Raw genomic sequence first — 23132 nt, 5'->3', positions numbered from 1 at the left:
TAATTTTTCAAGCAGATCATTCAGCACGTGTCAGATAAGCGAACTGCTGCTTGTTTCCATTTCTTCTGAGCCATTTCTAGCCTTCATTCTGAATTATCTCTCTTTTGTATGTTTGATAAAAAAACATATAGGAATGACAAGCACATGATGTAGTATCTATGCCCATTGCAGATGCCTATGGCTTACCAAAAATAAAACAATGACTACTAAAGCCCAATAATCATTATTTTGCTAACAAGAATATATTTACTGGGCAAGGTTGAACTTCAACTCAAAAAAGAGGCTGAGGATTTTTGACAGGAATAGAACTGCACCATGGATTATTTATTTATTTATTTATTTTATTGTTTATATTTATATACCGCCCTATCTCCCAAAGGACTCAGGGCGGTTTACAGGCATTTAAAAGCAAAAAATACAATAAATACAATTCTAAAAACAATTAAAAAACTTATTCAAAAGCCTTAATTAAAAATATAAAAATTAAAACCCAAGATAAAACCCACAAACTAAAATCTAACTCAGTCCTGCGCAGTTAAATAGATATGTTTTAAGCTCGCGGCGGAAGGTCCGAAGGTCCGGAAGCTGACGAAGTCCTGGGGGCAGTTCATTCCAGAGGGTGGGAGCCCCCACAGAGAAGGCCCTTCCTGGGCGTCGCCAGGCGACATTGCCTCGCTGACGGCACCCTGAGGAGTCCCTCTGTGAGAGCGCACGGGTCGGTGAGAGGTATTCGTAGCAGCAGGCGGTCCCGTAGATAACCCGGCCCTATGCCATGGCGCGCTTTAAAGGTGGTCACCAAAACCTTGAAGCGCACCCGCGAGGCCACAGGCAGCCTGGGCAGTGTGCGGAGCATGGGTGGTATACGGGGGGCACGAGGGCTCCTCTATCACCCGCGCAGCCGCATTCTGACTAACTGCAGCCTCCGGATGCCCTTCAAGGGAGCCCCATGTAGAGAGCATTGCAGTAATCCAGGCGAGACGTCACGAGTGCGTGGGTGACTGTGCACAGGGCATCCCGTCCAGAAAGGGCGAACTGGCGCACCAGGCGAACCTGGTGAAACGCTCTCCTGGAGACGGCCACAAATGATCTTCCAAAGACAGCCGTTCATCCAGGAGGGTTGCGCACCCTCCATTGGGGCCAATGACTCGCCACCGATGGTCAGCCGCGGATTTAGCTGACTGTACCGGGATGCCGGCATCCACAGCCACTCTGTCTTGGAGGGATTGAGCTTGAGCCTGGTTCTCCCCATCCAGACCCGTACGGCCTCCAGACACCAGGAGAGCACTTGATAGCCGTTGGGGTGGTCCGTGTGAAAGGTACAGCTGGGTGTCATCCGCATACAGCTGATACCTCACACCGAAACCACTGATGACCTCACCCAGCGGCTTCATGTAGATGTTAAACAGAAGGGGCGAGAGGATCGACCCCTGCGGCACCCCACAAGTGAGGCGCCTCGGGGTCGACCTCTGTCATGGATTCATGACACAGGACTTTATATAAAAGGCTCTAAGAGTTGTAAACCTAATCTTGCGTAGCTTCTTTTCCAAAAACTCTACACTACTAACCAGAGCATATAAAACATTTGCTAGGCCAATTCTTGAATACAGCTCAACTGTCTGGAACCCACACCACATTTCTGACATCAATACAATTGAATGTGTCCAGAAATATTTTACAAGAAGAGTTCTCCACTCCTCTGAAAACAACAAAATACCTTATGCCACCAGACTTGAAATCCTGGACTTAGAAAATTTAGAACTCCGTCACCTTCGGCAAGACCTAAGTTTAACTCATAGAATCATCTACTGTAATGTCCTTTTTGTTAAAGACTACTTCCGCTTCAATTGCAATAATACAAGAGCAACCAATAGATTAAAACTTAATGTTAACCTCTTTAATCTAGACTGCAGAAAATATGACTTCTGTAACAGAGTTATCAGTGCTTGGAACATATTACCTGACTCTGTGGTCTCTTCCCATAATCCCAAAAGCTTTAACCAAAAACTTTCTACTATTGACCTCCCCCCATTCCTAAGAGGACTATAAGGGGCGTGCATAAGAGCACAAACGTGCCTACCGTTCCTGTCCTATTGTTTGTTTGTTTTTTCTTGTTATATACATATGCCTATACTTCCTTATATTACCTCATATATATGTCTATATACTATATAATCTTTTTGTGTGATGATAATATATATTGTTGTGACAAATAAATAAATAAAATAAATAAATAAATAAAATATAAAATTGATTTCATGATGTCTGCTTCTATTGCACCTGAGAAAAGGATTGTCTCTCTCTTTCCTCTCTTTTCTATATTTAAGGACATCTCTAGGTGTCATAAATGCAAAAAAGTAGAGAGTGTCTTTTCCAGAATGGGTCAAAAGGAAGATGTTCCTCTACAGGAGGCCTTTGTGCCAACTGTAAAGCTATTGCCATCCATACATAGAGGTTGTACTCTCCATTCCTAATTCTAGTAACTTTCTAGATTTAGGCTCCATTTATTGTGCTTTGCTCCGGAAGCTGACGAAGTCCTGGGGCAGTTCATTCCAGAGGGTGGGAGCCCCCACAGAGAAGGCCCTTCCCCTGGGCGCCGCCAGACGACATTGCCTCGCTGACGGCACCCTGAGGAGTCCCTCTGTGAGAGCGCACGGGTCGGTGAGAGGTATTCGGTAGCAGCAGGCGGTCCCGTAGATAACCCGGCCCTATGCCATGGAGCGCTTTAAAGGTGGTCACCAAAACCTTGAAGCGCACCCGAAGGCCACAGGCAGCCAGTGCAGTCTGCGCAGGATGGGTGTTATACGGGAGCCACGAGGGCTCCTCTATCACCCGCGCAGCCGCATTCTGACTAACTGCAGCCTCCGGATGCCCTTCAAGGGAGCCCCATGTAGAGAGCATTGCAGTAATCCAGGCGAGACGTCACGAGTGCGTGGGTGACTGTGCACAGGGCATCCCGTCCAGAAAGGGCGAACTGGCGCACCAGGCGAACCTGGTGAAACGCTCTCCTGGAGACGGCCACAAATGATCTTCCAAAGACAGCCGCTCATCCAGGAGGACGCTGTTGCGCACCCTCCATTGGGGCCAATGACTCGCCACCGATGGTCAGCCGCGGATTTAGCTGACTGTACCGGGATGCCGGCATCCACAGCCACTCTGTCTTGGAGGGATTGAGCTTGAGCCTGTTTCTCCCCATCCAGACCCGTACAGCCTCCAGACACCGGGACAGCACTTCGATAGCTTCGTTGGGGTGGTCCGGTGTGGAAAGGTACAGCTGGGTGTCATCCGCATACAGCTGATACCTCACACCGAAACCACTGATGATCTCACCCAGCGGCTTCATGTAGATGTTAAACAGAAGGGGCGAGAGGATCGACCCCTGCGGCACCCCACAAGTGAGGCGCCTCGGGGTCGACCTCTGTCATGGATTCATGACACAGGACTTTATATAAAAGGCTCTAAGAGTTGTAAACCTAATCATGCATAGCTTCTTTTCCAAAAACACTACACTACTAATCAGAGCATATAAAACATTTGCTAGGCCAATTCTTGAATACAACTCACCTATCTGGAACCCACACCACATTTCTGACATCAATACAATTGAACATCTCCAGAAATATTTTACAAGAAGAGTTCTCCACTCCTCTGAAAACAACAAAATACCTTATCCCACCAGACTTGAAATCCTAGTCTTAGATAACTTAGAACTCCGTTCGACAAGACCTAAGTTTAACTCATAGAATCATCTATTGTAATGTCCTTCCTGTTAAAGATTACTTCAGCTTCAATTGCAATAATACAAAAGCAACCAATAGATTCAAACTTAATGTTAACCACTTCAATCTAGATTGCAGAAAATATGGTTTCTGTAACAGAGTTATCAGTGCTTGGAACATATTACCTGACTCTGTGGTCTCTTCCCATAATCCCAAAAGCTTTAACCAAAAACTGTCTACTATTGACCTCACCCCATTCCTAAGAGGACTACAAGGGGCGTGCATAAGAGCACAAATATGCCTACCGTTCCTGTCCTATTGTTTGTTTGTTTCTTTTTTCTTCTTCTTATATATATATATGCTTATACTTCCTTATATTACCTCATATATATGTTTATATACTATATAATCTTTTTGTGTGATAATATATATTGTTGTGACAAATAAATAAATAAAATAAATAAATAAAAAAAATATAAAATTGATTTCATGATGTCTGCTTCTATTGCACCTGAGAAAAGGATTGTCTCTCTCTTTCCTCTCTTTTCTATATTTAAAGACATCTCTAGGTGTCATAAATGCAAAAAAGTAGAGAGTGTCTTTTCCAGAATGGGTCAAAAGCAAGATGTTCCTCTACAGGAGGCCTTTGTGCCAACTGTAAAGCTATTGCCATCCATACATAGAGGTTGTACTCTCCATTCCTAATTCTAGTAACTTTCTAGATTTAGGCTCCATTTATTGTGCTTTGCTTGATTCTTGATTGCCCACCATCACTTCAGTGAAATGACTGCAGGCCCTGGCAGATCACATGCTTTGCCTCCTAGTTCTTGGCATCTCCAGGTAAATCTGAAAAAACATTTTGTAAGGCTGAAGAGGGATTTGTGGTTAACCAATACAAAGCAGCTCTCTATATTGATTGATTGTTTCCTGATTGCTTATTTGTACCCTATGACTATCATTAAGTGTTGTACCTTAGAATTCTTGATAAACGTATCTTTTCTGCCATGTACACTGAGAGCATATGCACCAAGACAAATTCCTTATGTGTCCAATCACACTTGGCCAATAAAATTCTATGGTTCTATATTATTTTGAAATCTGAAAAATGGAAATTACTTATCCATCTAACCAGGATTGTCTTCTCTGATTAATTCTTAATTCTTAAGGCTTCAGGCAGAAAAGGGTCTTTCTCATCATATGCTGCCTTATCTATCGCTTAGGCTGAAGGAATAATTCTCTGTGAAAGGGAAAATTCTATGGAATTCAATTCAATTGAATTCAATGGGATTGAATGGTTTGAATTCAATGGGATTGAATGGAATTCAATCCCATATGAAAGGGAGGAAACTCTATGGTTCTATATTATTTTGAAATCTGAAAAATGGAAATTACTTATCCATCTAACCAGGATTGTCTCCTCTGATTAATTCTTAAGGCTTCAGGCAGAAAAGGGTCTTTCTCATCGTATGCTGCCTTATCTATTGTTTAGGCTGAAGGAATGATTCTCTGTGAAAGGGCTGCATCTCCTCTGAGTTGTATTAACCAGACAAGGTTGCCCAATTGCTGTGGATGTATAATATATCGAAACTCTCCTCCAAGCACAGGAAATAAAATGGGTGCCCCTTCCCATCAGTTGTGGAAACTCCATCAGCCTTTCACCAGAAATATCAGTCCTGATGGCAAATCCAAGAAAGGAAATCAAGGCATAATGGAGATTTATCAAGACATGCCACAAGAAGCAGCATGTCTGTTCCTTGCTTTTTGAGATGTCTGTGGAATGTGAGAAGGAAGATGAGCAGGTTTGGCGGTGCAGTTCCCGTGAGGACCATAACAGCTGCAGCAGGGGTAGTATTGACTTACCTTTGCTACCACGTGCGACACCTCTGCGCATGTGCAGGACCATCTGCGCATGCACAGAGCGTCAAAAATGGGACATGATGACCAGTGGTGGGTTCTAACCAGTTTTACCACCGGTTTGCATTGCGCACGCGCTTTGCATTTGCAAACTTGCATTTCGCGCAAGCGCATTGAGTAAAAAAACAGCTGAGGCATGGCAATCCACTCTGCCGTGCCTTACAGCTGAGCTAAAAACAAAGGAATAAAGGTAGGTATAGCGCGGGGGCGGGTGGGGGGCCCCAGCTGATGACAGGAGCGAACCGATTCACTCTCATATCAAGGTTTTCACTACCGACTGTCCCGAACCGGGGAGAATCAGTAGCAACTCATCAATAGTGATGATGTCTGGGTGGGTGGGCAGAGCCTCCTGCAGCCGCCACTACTGGTTCTCCCAAACTGGATAGAACCGGCTGAATGCCACCACTGAGCTGCAGCACTCCCAGGGTGCTCCAATTGATTATAAAAGTCTATGGAAATGCTTTTTCAGGAGGCAACTGGACTTCCTTGTTTTTTCTTTGAAGACATTTTGCTTCTTGTCCAAGGAGCTTCTTCAGCTGTGATTGGATGGCGGGGAATTGAAGGATTTATATTCCTTGCAGACAGCTGATCATTTGCATCCTTTTAGAGAGCTGAAGACGCTTCTTGGATGAGAAGAGAAATGTCTTTAAAAGAAAAAACAAGAAAGTCCAGTTGCCTCCTAAAAAAAAAATCACCTTTGGGCAAATTGATTATACAACATTGTTTTTAAGAAAGAACTGAAATGTTGGCGGGATTGGCTCTGAACACCACCAAAGTATTTTGAGATTTCAGCTGATATTATCAAGTTCTCATGAGACTTGGTAATTGTGTAAGATTTGGGCCACTTTGTAAATGAGTTCTTTTCATTTATTTCTTTAATTTTTGATTCCTCCTATCACCCCAGAGTGCTGGAGTTCCAGCACTCAAAAAGATTGCCCAACCATACCATCTGCACTCCAGCTGATTTCCCAATACAGATAAGACCTAAGATAATTTATTCTTGGAACTTTGCCTTACACAATATAGAGTTCTGCTTTCTGCTTTAAAAACTCGTTTTAAGCCTCTGCTGCTTATTTCAAAGAAGGGAAATGATGCAAGTATTTTGGCTCTGGATTATGGGTGGTCAGTAGCAGGAGGGCAGGAGCTGGTAGCAGGAGATTTTATAACAATAACTCTAGATTGCAAACATCGAAAACAAAAAGAGCTTCCTGGTTTTTAAAATAGGGTTGAGCGAAATGGTGCTGGAATAAGTATTTCATACAAGCGCTGCAAAATGGAGGTCCATTTCATCCATTTTCAAGGGTAGACCCCAGCACCCAAATTCACCAAGTTAGGTGAAACATGCTTTTAAAAAGCCAGTGATAATTAAAATCCTTTTTCTTTCCATGCTGCAATCAATTCAGCTTTTGAATCTTTCTTTGGCATTAAAGCCTGTTATTAAGAACACAGTAGCCTGCAATTACTGCAGGTTCGAGCCCGGCCCAAGGTTGACTCAGCCTTCCATCCTTTATAAGGTAGGTAAAATGAGGACCCAGATTGTTGGGGGGGCAATAAGTTGACTTTGTAAAAATATACAAATAGAATGAGACTATTGCCTTATACACTGTAAGCCGCCCTGAGTCTTCGGAGAAGGGCGGGGTATAAATGTAAACAAACAAAAAAAAAAGGGGAAAAAACAAGCTTTAGCCGATGTAATGTTTCCATCAGCTACTGTACCGTATTATGAACAAGATACGAACTATAGGACTGTATTAGGCCTGTTTGAGGCGGCGCCTTGATGAGGCCCTCTGCTTTGCACTTGAAGCTGACACAGATCGTGTTGAAAGGTACTCACATCACCTTGAGCTCTCATCTGCTGCTTCCAGTACCTGGGGCGATGGAGAGGAAAACATTTGATGCAGGTGTATGGACATTCCAGAGGTGGGTTTCAGCAGGTTCTGACCAGTTCTGGAAAACCGGTAGCGAAAATTTTGAGTAGTTCAGAGAACCAGTAAATACCACCTCTGACTGGCCCTGCCCCTGTTGTGCCTTGCCCGCCCTCCTCTCCTCAGCCGGGCCCCTCCCATCCCCTGCTATCTGAGCCAGAGACTGATAGTGAAGAAGAATGGCCTGGCATGCCTCCAGCCCCCAGCCCTGGCACCATGCCCGGACAGAATGAGCAAACAAACCTCCCTCCTACAGCGTGTGAGTAAGAAGCCAGCCACGAGCTAGAATTGCCGGCAGCTGAGCAGGAGGACAAAACGTGGACAGATCCCCGCTTCCGGAGAATGGAGAGGCGACGTCAGCAAAAGGAAGGGAGGGGCAGGCCTGGATAAGTGCTGAGTCATGGAGCCACACCCCATGGCCTATATAAAGGATCTGCTTTTTGGCATTCCTTGAGTCAGGCAAAGTCTCATCTGGTTGCTGAAGTAACACCTTGGATTCCTGCCTGCCCTGAGAACTCTGACAGGAATTTGGCAAAGCTGCAGAGGCTTCGTGGCCATGCTTGATACAGACTTCCCAGACCCGGCCGTCAGAGGAGGAGTGGGACACAACAGCCCCCATCTATTCTCTGCCTCCCGAGTCCCAGCTGATCGGGACGAAATGGGGATTTTGCAGTATCCTTTTCCTGCCACACCCACCAAGCCACACCCACCAAGCCATGCCACGCCCACCAAGCCACGCCACAGAACCGATAGTAAAAAATGTTGAAACCCATCACTGGAACATTCCTACTCTAAGAAATTTCACCAGGATGATGTTGAGTGAAGCAGGTTTCTACAAGAGAAAGCAGATTTATTTAATGAAATACCTAGAACCTAACCAATCACAGCCTACCAGAAGGAGACTAATGTAGCACAGGCTCCTTTCACTTACGCTGAGAGAAAGACAGAAGGGTATGATCTTAAAGAGTATAGTTTCTTGGACCAAGAGCAGTCAGAGTGATAGACAAACGGGACAATGGATTAAAGTAAATCCTTTCCTGTATGTCTATACCCTGCTCCTCCAAGAGATCCTGAAGAGTCAGCACCACCTTCCCAACAGATGGAAAGAGTTTGAAAATGTTTCCGATGACGTGCGGAAGTCTTTTTCAGCTCCTGTCACATGAAAGCCTTATGGTGATAGGGAACAAAGCAAAGTGACACAACAAGCAGCCCTGCTTCGGTTTCAAAGCTTGGAGTGGGTTGATGATGAGAGGACGTGGCTTCATAAAGCAGCTTTGATGTTATGCACAGCCTCGGGATATACATTAATAATTGTGCCAAAGTCTTCCTTGTTTTTAAAATGTCTTACTTTTACTCGTGAGGCTGTTTAGCCAACTCATTCTCTGCTTAGAATATTGTGGAAGGTCTTGAGCATTTCTTATTATTGGGAGATGGCTGTGAGTGAATGGTTGTTTTCATGCTACATGTTTCTCCATCCCTTAGCACTGCCTCAGTGGCTCTTCTACTTCTAAAAAAGGCCCTGGAGAAAGGTTGCCTCCTGATGTTTTCTCCTAGGGTTGAATTGATGTCTGACTGCAGAGATGGCTGAGTGGTGAAAGACAAGGCACTCCACATGACCTCTGAAAATAAAAGTGCAAGAACTCCCATGGTGCCACAGGTCGGTTTCAAAAAAAAACCTCAAGATGTGGGTGTCACAGCCTCATTAAAAGGTAAAGGTTCCCCTCGCACATACGTGCTAGTCGTTGCCAACTCTAGGGGGCGGTGCTCATCTCCGTTTCAAAGCCGAAAAGCCAGCGCTGTCCGAAGACGTCTCCGTGGTCATGTGGCCGGCATGACTCAACGCCAAAGGCGCACGGAACGCTGTTACCTTCCCACCAAAGGTGGTCCCTATTTTTTCTACTTGCATTTTTACGTGCTTTCGAAACTGCTAGATTGGCAGAAGCTGGGACAAGTAACAGGAGCTCACCCCGTTACACGGCAGTACTAGGGATTCGAACTGCCGAGCTGCCGACCTTTCAATCGACAAGCTTCATTACGTTACACATTTCACTGGAAGGGTTGGAAATATTGGTTTCCTCAATTTGAATGAGAATGAAAGTCAGAGGTCCATGTATGTTTGTCTGTGTGTCTGTGTCTTTGTTCACATTTAACTTCACTTTTCACATTTAACTTCTATGGTAAGGCATTTAGGCATATAGTAAAGCTTTAAAAAGACGCGATAGCTCAGTGGCTAGGATGCTGAGTTTGTAGATCGAAAGGTTGGCAGTTCAGCAGTTCGAATCCCTAGTGCCACGTAACGGGGTGAGTTCCCATTACTTGTCCCAGCTTCTGCCAACCTAGCAGTTCAAAAGCACTCCTAGGAGAGGGAGAAGAAGTATTGTTGTAAAACAAGGGAGATGAAATGGTAAAAGAGCAACCCCGAATATACGTAAATTGTTTAGGATGAAGATTGTATTATCATGAAAGCTAAAAGAAAATATGTATGTTAGATAAGAAACTGTACAGTTAAGGTATGTCTATGAGAAAAAAATAAAAACTTTTTCAAAAAAAAAAAGAAAGCAGGTAAAAAATGCAAGTAGAAAAATAGGGACCACCTTTAGTGGGAAAGTAACAGCGTTCCATGAGCCTTTGGTATTTAGTCATGCCGGCCACATGACCACGGAGATGTTTTTGGACAGCGCTGGCTCTTCGGCTTTGAAACGGAGATGAGCACTGCCCCCTAGAGTCGGGAATGACTAGCACATATGTACAAGGGGAACCTTTACCTTTACCTTTTAAAGTAGTGGTAGTGAACCTGGTCCCTACCATCCACTAGTGGGCGTTCCAGCTTTCATGGTGAGCGATAAGGGTTTTTGTCCAATACTGAAGTACTTTCCTTTTTTTTAAATTTAATTGACTTTTTAAAAAAATTTCATAGCATTATTTAAAAACATTTTCATTAGGTTTTCATAAAATTCCCCGTGACAATTTAAATTTCTGAACATATACTATTTATGTTGCCCGCGCATAAGTTTAGTTCACGCTACGTAAGTGAAACTAAATGGCGCTATAGTGCAACCGCAAACAAAAGAGCCTCGTCCCAGAATATCTCATGCATCTCCCCCCACACCACCCAGCTGTAACAGACAAGCAGAGCTGATAGCCGGCGTCCCCCCCACGATGCGTGAGAAGAATGCGCAGACGACGATACACAGCGCATTACTGTGGAACCGGTGGGCGGTTAGAAAATTTTACTACTAACAGAGATACAAAAGTGGGCGGTAGGTAGATTGACTACCGCTGTTTTAAAGCATTAAAATCCCAGAATCAGTAACTACGGACAGGAATAAAATTAAATTCATGGTGGGTAAAAGAATATAGTAACTAAATAGGAAGTTTGCAGTTATCATGAAACATGAAGTCTATTATTTCGTTAATTAATTGATAGGAAGTTGATGAACTAGTTTCACTATAGCAGCTGTGTTGAAGTAGCAGTTCACCAGCCATACAGCAATGTGATCAAAGGCATTGAAATGTCCCATTGCTGAGCTGAACACAACGGATAACGAATTAGGCCACCCCCAATCATCAAGCAATTATCTCTATTTTAATGCAAACCTAATGCAATATTAAGAATAAGAACAGAAACACTAGCGCAACCATTGTAAGAAGTAAATGTGACATATTCCTTAAAGGACATGACCTTTAAAAGACACCCACAGGGTTCAACCTGATTCAGCCAAACAACAGCTCCATGTTTAGAGCAGAGGTAGACAATTGCCTCAACATGTTCAATCTCAGATCATCGGTCTTAATTGTTGACTTGATTGCAGAAACCCAGGAATGACACCTGCAATAATTTCCACTCTATCTATATACTAAGAGAGAGTAGATTTCTACTGCATGTCCAGTTTATATAACAGAATCCCTCTTTCTCTGTGTAAACAAAGGCAAGGCACCGCAAGATCAGCTTTTGAGAATTGCAGTGGAAGCGAATTGGCATTCTCTGCTGAATGCTTCTTCTTCTTTTTATTTTAAACTAACCAGTTTCCACAAGACTACCAATAGACTTCTCAGGTCTCCCATTCAGGGCCACCCCTCCTTTGTTTCCAACAATAAACTAAGGTTAGGTAGGTGCTGCCACCTGCAGGTCCTATGTATAGTAAGGTCCATGTGTAGAAAAGAGAGAGCCAGTTTGGAGTAGTGGTAGAGGCTTCAGGCTAGAAACCGGGAGACAGTGAGTTCTAGTCTTGCCTTAGGTACAAAACCAGCTGGGTGACCTAGGGCCTATCATTCCTTCTCAGCCCTAGGAAGGAGGCAATGGGGAATCTGCCATAGATGTCTAAATCCATAAGGGATGGTTTCAGTGGTGGAATTCAATTTTTTTTACTACTGGTTCTGTGGGTGTGGCAGGGGAAGGATACTGCAAAATCTCCATTCCCACCCCACTCTGTGGCCAACCAGAGGTGGATATTTGCTGCTTCTCCAAACTACTCAAAATTTCCACTACCCGTTCTCCAGAGCCTGTCAGAACCTGCAGAATAGCACCCCTGGATGGTTTGTGTTATGATGTAGCAGCTCACGTATTGCCATACGATAGAGGGTATAAGAATATAAGTTGGATGATGGCATGGGATCATTAAGCTTTCTTCTCTCCTATACAATTAAAATTAGTATCCAAGTACCAAAAAGCCAGACCTAGTTAACTTGTGGTTGGGCAACTCCTAGGAACCCCTGGAACCAGGTTACGATTTTATTTTTTAAAAATCCACTAAAAACGGCAAACTATTAGCCTCTTTTTTTAACAAAACAATACTTCAGTTGCTACCTGCAGACTAGTAATGGAAGCAGTGGATTAGGATGGCAAGAAAAGCAAATATTTAAATCTCTTGTCCTTCATGTCACAATTTCTACCTAAATGGGGGACTCCTTGTCCTAGGTATCCATTTTAACCCCGAAATGCTGAAATGGGATAGCACAGTAGTAGGTCTCCCCATGTTTGCAGGGTGACCATCCTACACAAGAACATCATGGCCAGAATTTGCATTGCTTGGATATTTACCCTCTGTGGACAATTTACAAAATGAGAGAGCACGCTGGCGATTACTAACGGATGAATAACATCGCGTCCGTTTCAGTCTTACGTTTCCTCAAGCCAAAAAATAAGATAATCTGTGCTGACATTAGCATGAGTGGCAGAGAACTTTAGCCTCTTTGTTTCTTTCCTCCTCCATGGCGCCCCCCCCCCTCATCACTCCACTGAAGTCTCTAGGTTAATATGGACTGAGACCAGCTGGCACATGTCTCCTTAACAGCTTTCTGGGCTGATGAAATTTCCCTCATGTATTCCTCAGTTTTACAATGCCTCTTGCAGGAAAAGAAAATGTGAATTTATCACCCCACACTAGAGATTCCTGTAACTTAATAGAGAGTGTGTATTTTCTAACAAGGGATGGACGGGACATCTGGAATCGTTTGGAGTTCCCAGAAAAAATTGCAAGAGAATATTCTGACATATCTGCATTGAGATGTGTGAGTTGATTTGAAGAGAAAGAATAAAGAAAACCAGCTAAGTGCTACCCTGAGAATATTGCACAAAATTATTCAAACCTTTTCTCGAAGAAAAAAGAAAGGCAAGACTTGGAGTTCTAAGTTAAGGTTCCTTGAACGTAAAAGGAAAAAAAATCTAACCACCCAGGTTGTATATATTAATTTACTACGCCAAACCACAATTTTCTACTCCAAACCAAACCACATCTGTGGGTGGCCAGCTATTCTCTAGTGAAGCCAAACTGGCATCAGAACTCGGAAATAGTTGTGATCATCTTCTGTATTGTGATGGTTTCTTGCTAAGACTGTGTTGGCCCTTTAGTAGAATGTCTCGCGGTGTGGACTGTTCCTGTTCACCCTGCCAAACCAGCCACGCCTTCTAACCAGCGTTTTCCATTCACTGCCAATTCTTTTCCGCCTGATTCCATAGCAGGTAAAATACATTTTGTGGCCACCATCTACTGTTTTAGAGGGTTCCTGACCTTAGGGATTTTATATCTAAAAGTAATAAAGCTAAAGGTAAAGGTTCCCCTCGCACATACGTGTTAGTCGTTGCCGACTCTAGGGAGTGGTGCTCATCTCTGTTTCAAAGCCGAAGAGCCAGCGCTGTCCGAAGATGTCTCCATGGTCATGTGGCCGGCATGACTCAACGCCGAAGGTGCATGGAACGCTGTTACCTTCCCACCAAAAGGTGGTCCCTATTTTTTCTACTTGCATTTTTACATGCTTTCGAAACTACTAGGTTGGCAGAAGCTGGGACAAGTAATGGGAGCTCACCCCGTTACACAGCAGCACTAGGGATTCAAAATGCTGAGCTGCCGACCTTTCGATTGACAAGCTCAATGTCCTAGTAATCCTTAAAATGGGTACAATGGATGAGTGGCTGGGCTGGTCAGCCGGAAGTTCGGAAGGCTTGGTGGGCATGGCATGGCTTGGTGAATGTGGCTTGGTGGGCATGGCAGGGGAGGGATACTGTAAAATCTCCATTCCCACCCCACTCCAGGGGAAGGTTACTGTAAAATCCCCATTTCCTCCCAAACAGCTGGGACTTGGAAGGCAGAGAATAGATGGGGGTGGGGCCAGTCAGAATTTTTACTACCAGTTCTCCAGAATTGGTCGGAGCCTGCTGAAACCCACCTCTGCCCTGTACCCTTCAGACTCCAACCTAAAGCAGGCTTACACAAAGAAGAATAGACATCGATGGGCTTATGATCTCAGACGATCAAGCACTTTGGAATGATAAAAGTACAACAGCCAGCAAAATTGAATGATCATTGGAAGTAAATCATTTTAAATGTCAAATTGAAATGGACCACAGCAGAGGTGGTTTCACATACTGTAGCAACCAATTTGCCCAGCACCGGAAATGTGAGCGCACGCACCATTCATGCATGCGTGCGGCATCACAGAACACGGCAATTCATTCATGCACACCATCCGCACATGCATGCAACATCAAACAACACGGCAATTTGTGTGCGCACGCCATCAGTGCATGCGTGCGCCATCAAAAACACAGTGATATAGGACAGGATTGTGCCCGATGGGTGGGTGGCAATCTCAGGTCACCACTACTGGTTCGCCCGAACTCGTCCGAACCAGCTGAATACCACTGCTGGACCATAGCCATAGATAAACAGTCAAAAACAATTCATAGGATAATGGTTTCTGCAGGCAGCCATTTACTAAATGCCAGCTTGTTTAAAAGCTGCAGATCTCTGGAGTATTTGGGATTTCTGGACCTTCTGCCAAACCTTGCTCCCATGTTTCGGAATGCCTTCTATTCTCATTTCTTGATTGTGGGCCCATCCTCACTTGCCTCTAGCCATGACACACACCCAGGGAACCATGTTTTCCTGTCATGTCCTCATGGCATTGCCTCTCTCTTATTTCCAGGCTGAGCCTCTTGAAGTTTAAAGTCATTCTTAGCCATTCCTCTTTCAACACAGTCCTTTCTTCCTCCTGGAACAATTTTCATCATCCTGAGTTCCTAGCTTGAAATCGGCAGCTACAGAAATGGAACGAACGAACAAACGAATAAATAAATAAATAATAATAAATAAATGTTTCTTTTTGTTGTGGTTTGATCTATTCTGCTTTTTGTTCTGATGACTGCCTTCCATACTTATTTGGGTTCGGGATACAAGGGAGCCTGCTTTCCACAGAGCTGTCTGTCCATGAATGCCTGACCATAGCACTTGTAAGATCTTTATAAGCTGCTTATAAATACAGAGGCTTACTGATCTTTTGAAAAAGCTTTAAACCCGGGTTTTAATAGTAAGTATAATACTCTCTTGACTGAGCGCTGTCCTGTGCTACAAAAAAAGATAAATTTAATTGGAGGAAAGGGAACACACAAGGTTCTGGTGGCTGTGTGTTGTTCATTACTGACACCATTAGGTGCTTCTGCCAACAAGGTTTTTTCCATGCCCAGTGTTTTTTATTTTTAAAAAAGCAATACTTCTCTTACTCACAGGACTCATGCATGAGTACTACAAGTAGCTCCATGATTGGCAATATTTGAAGAGGTCCCCCAAACAATAATAATAAAAAAAACTAATATCAATCTTATTCTCTGAATGTGAATGTGAGTGTATAGTTTTGTTTTGTTTTTAATCCATTTTTACATGAAGGACATTGTGTAGGGTCCTTGGTGCTCTCTGAACTTGGTTGTTTTCTTGCAGATGTTTCAGCTCTTGGATTGTCTCTTTTGAATGGCATGTATACGTTGATTATCTCTGCGTTGATGCCGTTTTGTCTGATTGACAGGCTTCCAGGAATTCTGTAGCATTTTTGGATTTGGTTTGGCCTAGGAAGCTCAGAATTTCCTAGTTGAAACTATGATCAAGTCTGTCCACGTGTTGTGAAATTAAGAAGTCAACATGTCTTCTGATTGTTCGTTGGCATTCATGGATGTGCTTTGCTAATGATTGTACCTGTTTGTCCTACACAATGGCTGTTGCAGTCTTTATATTGTAAATGACTCATGTTTTTTCTTCTGAGGCTGCGCAGTCAGTGGCGGGTTTCAAATTTTTTTACTACCGGTTCTGTGGGTGTGGCTTAGTGGGCATGGCATGGCTTGGTGAATGTGGCTTGGTGGGTGTGGCAGGGGAAGGATACTGCATTCCCTCCCCACTTCAGGGGAAGAATACTGCAAAATCCCCATTTCCTCCCAATCAGCTGGGACTTGGGAGGCAGAGAATAGATGGGGGTGGGGCCAGTCAGAATTTTTACTAATGGTTCTCTGAACTACTCAAAATTTTCACTACCGCTTCTCCAGAGCAGGTCAGAACTGGCTGAAACTCACCTCTGTGCTCAGTCATTTGGTTTATTTAGGAAGTTTTGGAGGGCAAATATTGTCTTCTGTGGGTAATAAGCAAGATACTATATTTTACAGGACAACGTTCCACCATAGTCAGATAAAGACCAAACATGTTAGAAAACATGTTAGAAAATGTGGGATATGAGCAGTGGGTGGGCAGCAACTGGTTTAACAACCGGTTCTGTGAGCACACACTTCACACATGCACACGTGAGCTTCACACATGTATGTGCATAACCCGCTTGCGTGCAGCATTCAAAATACAGCAATTTGAACCTCAGCTGCTTACCTTCTAAGGCAGCCCCGGTAAGTAGAACAGTGGAGGCTTGGAAATCAGCTGTGCCGCGTGAATCAGCTGAGCCAGAAAGAAGGAAATATAGGACAGGATAGGGCAGGGGTGGGTGGGCAGGGCCAGCTGATCATTGGAACTACGGGTTCACCCGAACTGGTCTGAACCGGCAGCAGCCCACTACTAGATATGAGACAGGGAGGAAGGCACACCGAAACACAGGAGGAGGGTAAGTTGCAAGAGTGTATGATAAATTGGGCCTCTGGTGGCTCAGACTGCTAAGTCTGTCTGTTATTAACACAGCTGCTTGCAATTACTGCAAGTTCAAGTCCCACCAGGCCCAAGGTTGACTAAGCCTTCCATCCTTTATAAGGTAGGTAAAATGAGGACCCAGATTGTTGGGGGCAATAAGTTGACTTTGTATATAATATACAAATGGATGAAGACTATTGCTTGACATAGTGTAAGCCACCCTGAATCTTCGGAGAAAGGCGGGATATAAATGCAAATTAAAAAAAAATTGGGTTAATAATTTTGGTTATAATGTACAGCTGGATCCGTGAGAGAGAATATGGCTTGAAATTTACATTAGGTTACATCTTTTATAAAATGATGTAACTTTGATATAGGACACCAAAGAAATTATCTAAGATGTTCTAATCAATGATGGAAAGATGAAAAACAGGAAGGGGCATTTTCCATGCATGGTGGACTTTGAAAAAAGGAATATATGGGTTTTGTATGCGATACCTGCAACAAGACTATTATATGCACAAAGGTAGAAAAACGTTGAAATATCTACAGTGGAGGAATGGATTGTGGAGATGTTGGAATTTGCAGAAATGGCTAAATTAGCTTATCTGATCAGGGATAAAACAAAAAATACCTCTTATGGGTTTTTTTGGTTGTTTTTTGTTTGCTGAAAATGGAGGAAAAAAATCAATTGGTGTTTTAATGGATTTGCTTATTAAAGTGGCTGAATAAGCAAAGAGGGAAACCATGTAATATAATCTTAAAGAGGGGGAATGGATAATAAGTTTGTTTGTAACTACTGTAAAGAAGACCGGAAATTGTTTCTATATCCTCCCCCCCACCCACCCATCTGCATTGTTTCTTGCACTTTTTCTTTTATCTTGTTTTTTACTTCTTATTTTTTCTTTATTTTCTTTATTTTTCTTTATTTATTTTGTCACAACAATATATATAAGCATCACACAAAAAGATTATATAGTATATAAACATATATATGGGAATATTAGAATATATATATATATATATATATATATATATATATATATATATATATATATATATATATATATATATATTTGTTTTCTGAGGTTTTCACGGTGTTTGTATATAGGTCTTTGGTTGTTCGGGTTTTCTCCGTGTAAAATTGGAAGTGTCTTGGCGACGTTTGTGAAGTCTCATTCGTCATCTTCAGGCTTCAACGTGCTTCTGGGAGCAATGTGTGATCGCAGCTGTTTCTTCCTTTTAACTGCTAGTGGGGTTTGAACTGATTGGGTGGGAGCTTGGCTGTGCTCTGATTGGATGGGGTTTTCTGTGCTCTGATTGGCTGGGGGTGTGTCCTGTGTTGGTGGGGGCTTGCTTGTGCTCAGTCTAGTCTGTGCTGCAGGGGGATTTGAGCTGGTGAGCTGCATAGCTGTTGTTTGGCTTTGTGGTCGTGCTACATCTTCATAGTGGGTGTCAGTCTGCTGCATGTATGGATTGGAGGGGTTTGAAATGGCTAATGTTGCAGCTGCGGTCTGGCTTCTGGTCCTTGGTCGTGCTTCATGATCAGTGTGGGTTTGGGTCTGCTTTCTGGGTGGATGTGCGGTGGTGACATCCTGTGTGGACCTCGTGAGTGTGAGTCTGGTGTCATTCCTCGTGTTAGGGACTCGTTTGTCAATAAGGCGGGTTTCCAAATGGCTGGTAGGCGGGAGGTATCATCTCGTTTGTTCATGCTGTGTGGGCGTTTTTCTATCTCAATGGCTTCTCTGATTATTCTGTTGTTAAAGTGTTCAGTTTTGGCGATAGTTCTGGTCTTTTTAAAGTCAATATCATGTCCTGTGACTTTAAAGTGTTGGACCAGGAAGAAGTTGGTTCCTCTTTTTGAATGAGTTCTTGTGTTCTTCAATGCGCACTTATTCTTCTGTTGGTTTGTCCAATGTATGTGGTGGGGCAGGCGGTGCATGGGATTTCATATACTCCTTGATTTTCTAACTCAATTTTGTCTTTGGGGTTTCTTAGGATGGTGGATATTTTTCTGTTTGTGCAGAATGCTGCCTTGATGTTGTGTTTGTGGAGGATCTTGCTGATTCTGTCTGTGGTGCCTTTTATATATGGGAGGAGGGCTGTGCCGTTTTCTTGTTCTCTGTCTTGGATTTTAGTGGGGGGTTCTTTTTGGATTAGCTTGGTAATCTTATTTGTTTGGAATCCATTGGATGTTAGTACGTTAGTGGGGGTGTCTAGTTCGGTTTTAGGTGTTGTTCATCAGCTAAGCATTTTGTTCTGGAGATGAGTGTCTTGGCTACGGAGTTGATCTGTGCTGGGTGGTGGTGTGAGAGTGCGTGCAGATAGCGGTTTGTGTGTGTTTTCTTCTGGTAGATGGTGTGTCCTAGGGGCCATTGGGTTTCTGTAGACTAAGACATCCAGGAAGGAAGTTGGTTATTAACTTCTGTTTCCATGGTGAACTGTATTTTGGGGTGTAGGCTATTGAGGTGTGTGAGGAAGTTGTCAAGTTTTTCTTTCCCGTGTGGCCAGATTATGAAGGTGTCGTCTACATATCTGAGCCAGAGTTTGGGTTGTGATCAGATTTTCTAGAGCTTGGGTTTCAAAGTGTTCCATGTAGAGATTGGCAATGACAGGTGAGAGGGTGATCCCATGGGTGCTCCTTCTATTTGTTTGTATTTTTGTCCATTATAGATGAAGTATGTGTTGGATAGGCAGTGGTTGGTCAGATCTAGGATGTGCTTGGGGGTTATATTTGTTTTGGATAGCTGTCAAGGCTTCTTTGATTGGCACTTGGGTGAAGAGGATATGACATCAAAGCTCACGAGTAGGTCGCTGGGCTGTAAGTTTTGTTTCTTTATGATCTCTATGAACTGGAATGAGTTTTTACGTGTGAGGTGATGGATCCTGCATAGGGCTGTAGTTGTTTGGCGGGAAGTTTGGCTAGGTTTTGTAGAGGTGAGCCTATGGAGCTGACTATGGGTCTGAGTGGGGTTCCTTCTTTGTGTATCTTCGGGAGGCCATAGAGCTTAGGGCATCTGGATGATTTCTCTCTGGGAATGATTCTTTGTTGGATTTCTTCACTGATGGGGGAGGCTTTTATTTTGGATCTAGTGGTTTTTTCTAGGTAGGTGGTGGGGTCTGTGTTTAGGGGTTTGTATGCAGGGTCTTGGAGTAGGTTGGTTAATTTGGTTTGGTAGTCAGATGTGTTCATAACCACCGTGGCGTTGCCCTTGTCTGCTGGTAGGATTATTATGCTGGTATCTTTTTTCAGGTTAAGTAGTGCTGTCTGTTCCTCTTTGGGTAAGTTGCTTTTGGGTGGCTTGCTGGTGCAGAGGATGTTGGAGATCTCGAGTCTGATTTTGTTAGCGTCATCGGCGTTGATTTTGGTCAGGCTGGTTTCAACTCCGCATATAATGCTTTCGGTGGGGATGTATTTGGGAGTGACTGCAAAGTTGAATCCTTTGGATATATATATATGAAGAAAATATATATATATATATGAACATATATATATGAATATATATATGAAGAAAAAAGAGAAACAATAGGACAGGAATAGTAGGCATGTTTGTGCTCTTATGCACGCCCCTTATGGTCCTCTTAGGAATGGGGTGAGGTCAATAGTAGAAAGTTTTTGGTTAAAGCTTTTGGGATTATGGGAAGAGATCACAGAGTCAGGAAATGTGTTCCAAGCACTGAAGATTCTGTTACAGAAGTAATATTTTCTGCAATCTAGATTAAAGCGGTTAACATTAAGTTTAAATCTATTGGTTGCTCTTGTATTATTGCAATTATATATATATATATATATATATATATATATATATATATATATATATATATATATATATATATATATATATATATATATATATATATCAATATAGATAGATAGATAGATAGATAGATAGATAGATAGATAGATAGATAGATAGATAGATATCAATATGGGCTGCGGTGTGGCTTAGGCTGTAAGAAGCCTGTTATTAAACACAGCTGCTTGCAATTACTGCAGGTTCGAGTCCCACCAGGCCCAAGGTTGACTCAGCCTTCCATCCTTTATAAGGTAGGTAAAATGAGGACCCAGATTGTTGGGGGGGCAATAAGTTGACTTTGTATATAAATATACAAATAGGATGAGGCTATTGCCTTATACAATGTAAGCCGCCCTGAGTCTTTGGAGAAGGGCGGGATATAAATGTAAATAATATATATATATATTGATTTATATTGATATATTGACCATCAATTGTGTTGTAAATGTTGTACCTTGATGAACGTATCTTTTCTTTTATGTACACTGAGAGCATATGCACCAAGACAAATTCCTAGTGTGTCCAATCACACTTGGCCAATAAAATTCTATTCTATTCTATTCTATTAAAGTTGAAGTAGTCTTTAACAGGAATGCCTTATTTGTATTTACTTGGTAGCAATGTTAAAAGGAGGGTAAATTGCTTAGAATAACTTGACAAAGATCATGGCCTGCTGGCCGGCTAGGAACACTCCATCATGTAACACTTGACATTATTTCTCATTATCTTGAGTGTAAAACTTGCAGAATGTACGGTGTGGCAAGCTGGGTAGGACTTTGGATGACTTTGCCATGGCACTGCAGTTCCAATTCAAGAGGTGATTCCTCTCCTTGAGGTTGCCATGCTCTACTTCAAGTATTTACACCATGTCCTTTGATACGAGTAGATTTTTGACGCCATTGGTCTGTACATGGTGTGCCTTATGCTTTAAGGAAAAATGCAGCCAGACTTTAGCAATGGTTAAGAGCTTGCGGTATTCTGCCATCTACTGGGCATTAAAATAAGTACAACAGTAGAGGGATTTTATTTTATGTGAGAATCGGGGCGCAGTATGTTTTTCAAAATATTTTCTCCGAGCAAAGATTTTCTTTCCTCCAAATGCCTTTAGATGATTTTTAAGCAAGCAGTTCTAGCACGGCACTGAATATTTCACCAATATTCTAGTTATAAAACAGTCCTATTTTGCTTTCCCATACCTTAAGACAGCTGACGAATTACATTTCTTGTTGTATTTCTCCAGGAACTCAAGTTAATGTACAATATGCTAACTCCTCCTCCTTCTCCTCCTCCTCCTGCTCTTCTTCGAAGCTGTGATTCCCTTGTCCTGGTTTAACTTCTTAATAAGCACAAACCCTACAATGAAGTTAGTCGTGACGGAACCAATAAGGCACATCTGGCAGAGCCTGACTCGCTTTCCTGCTTCAAAGTAGCAGGAGTTTCAGTTTTTGTTTTCATCGTTTTTAAAGGCAAGTCTAGCGCTCTTTCCAAAGATCGCTACACACTTGTTTATATCAGGCCTGGGATTCTTCCAGAAAAGCTGGGATAATAATAATAAGGGGCGTGCATAAGAGCACAAACATGCCTACCGTTCCCGTCCTATTGTTCTTTTCCTATATATATATATATGTTTATATAGTATATAATCTTTTTGTGTGATGCTTGTGTATATTGTTATGACAAAATTAAATAAATAAATAAATAAAAATAAAAAAAGCTATGTATATAATATCCTTGCATAAGGTACAAAGTGCAGTTTCCAAACTCTAATAGCAGAGACTCTCAGGAGCTCAGGGTTGAAATGTGGAGTCCTTGGTGTTGTCTGACCTTGGTTGTTTGCTTGTGGATATTTCATTACCCAACTAGGTAACGTCATCAGTGCTTTCCAGATTTTTCAAACTTCCAACCAAGTCGGTGGGTGGAGGATTTCAGAAGCCAGGTGTCCAGCCTTTCTTGTGACCTCAAAATAGCAATGGACAACAGTGGCTAAAGAGAAGAAAAGGAGTGTAGTTGCATTACCCTCAAGTGGCCCATAGATAGTAGGCAGATCCCAGACCCAGACAATGTCATCATCACTCACATTATTAGTAGTGCTGCACAGACTGTTTATATGGGAAGGATAGTTGCAGGCAAAATTTACGGGACCGCCTGCTGCTACCGAATACCTCTCACCGACCCGTGCGCTCTCACAGAGAGGGACTCCTCAGGGTGCCGTCTGCTAGACAGTGTCGTTTGGCGACACCCAGGGGAAGGGCCTTCTCTGTGGGGGCTCCCACCCTCTGGAACGAACTCCCCCCAGGACTTCGTCAACTTCCGGACCTCCGAACCTTCCGCCGCGAGCTTAAAACATATCTATTTATCTGCGCAGGACTGGATTAGATTTTAAATTTA

Source organism: Ahaetulla prasina, chromosome 2 (assembly GCF_028640845.1).
Source record: "Ahaetulla prasina isolate Xishuangbanna chromosome 2, ASM2864084v1, whole genome shotgun sequence".
Lineage (NCBI taxonomy): Eukaryota > Metazoa > Chordata > Lepidosauria > Squamata > Colubridae > Ahaetulla > Ahaetulla prasina.
This window is presented reverse-complemented; position numbering follows the sequence as displayed.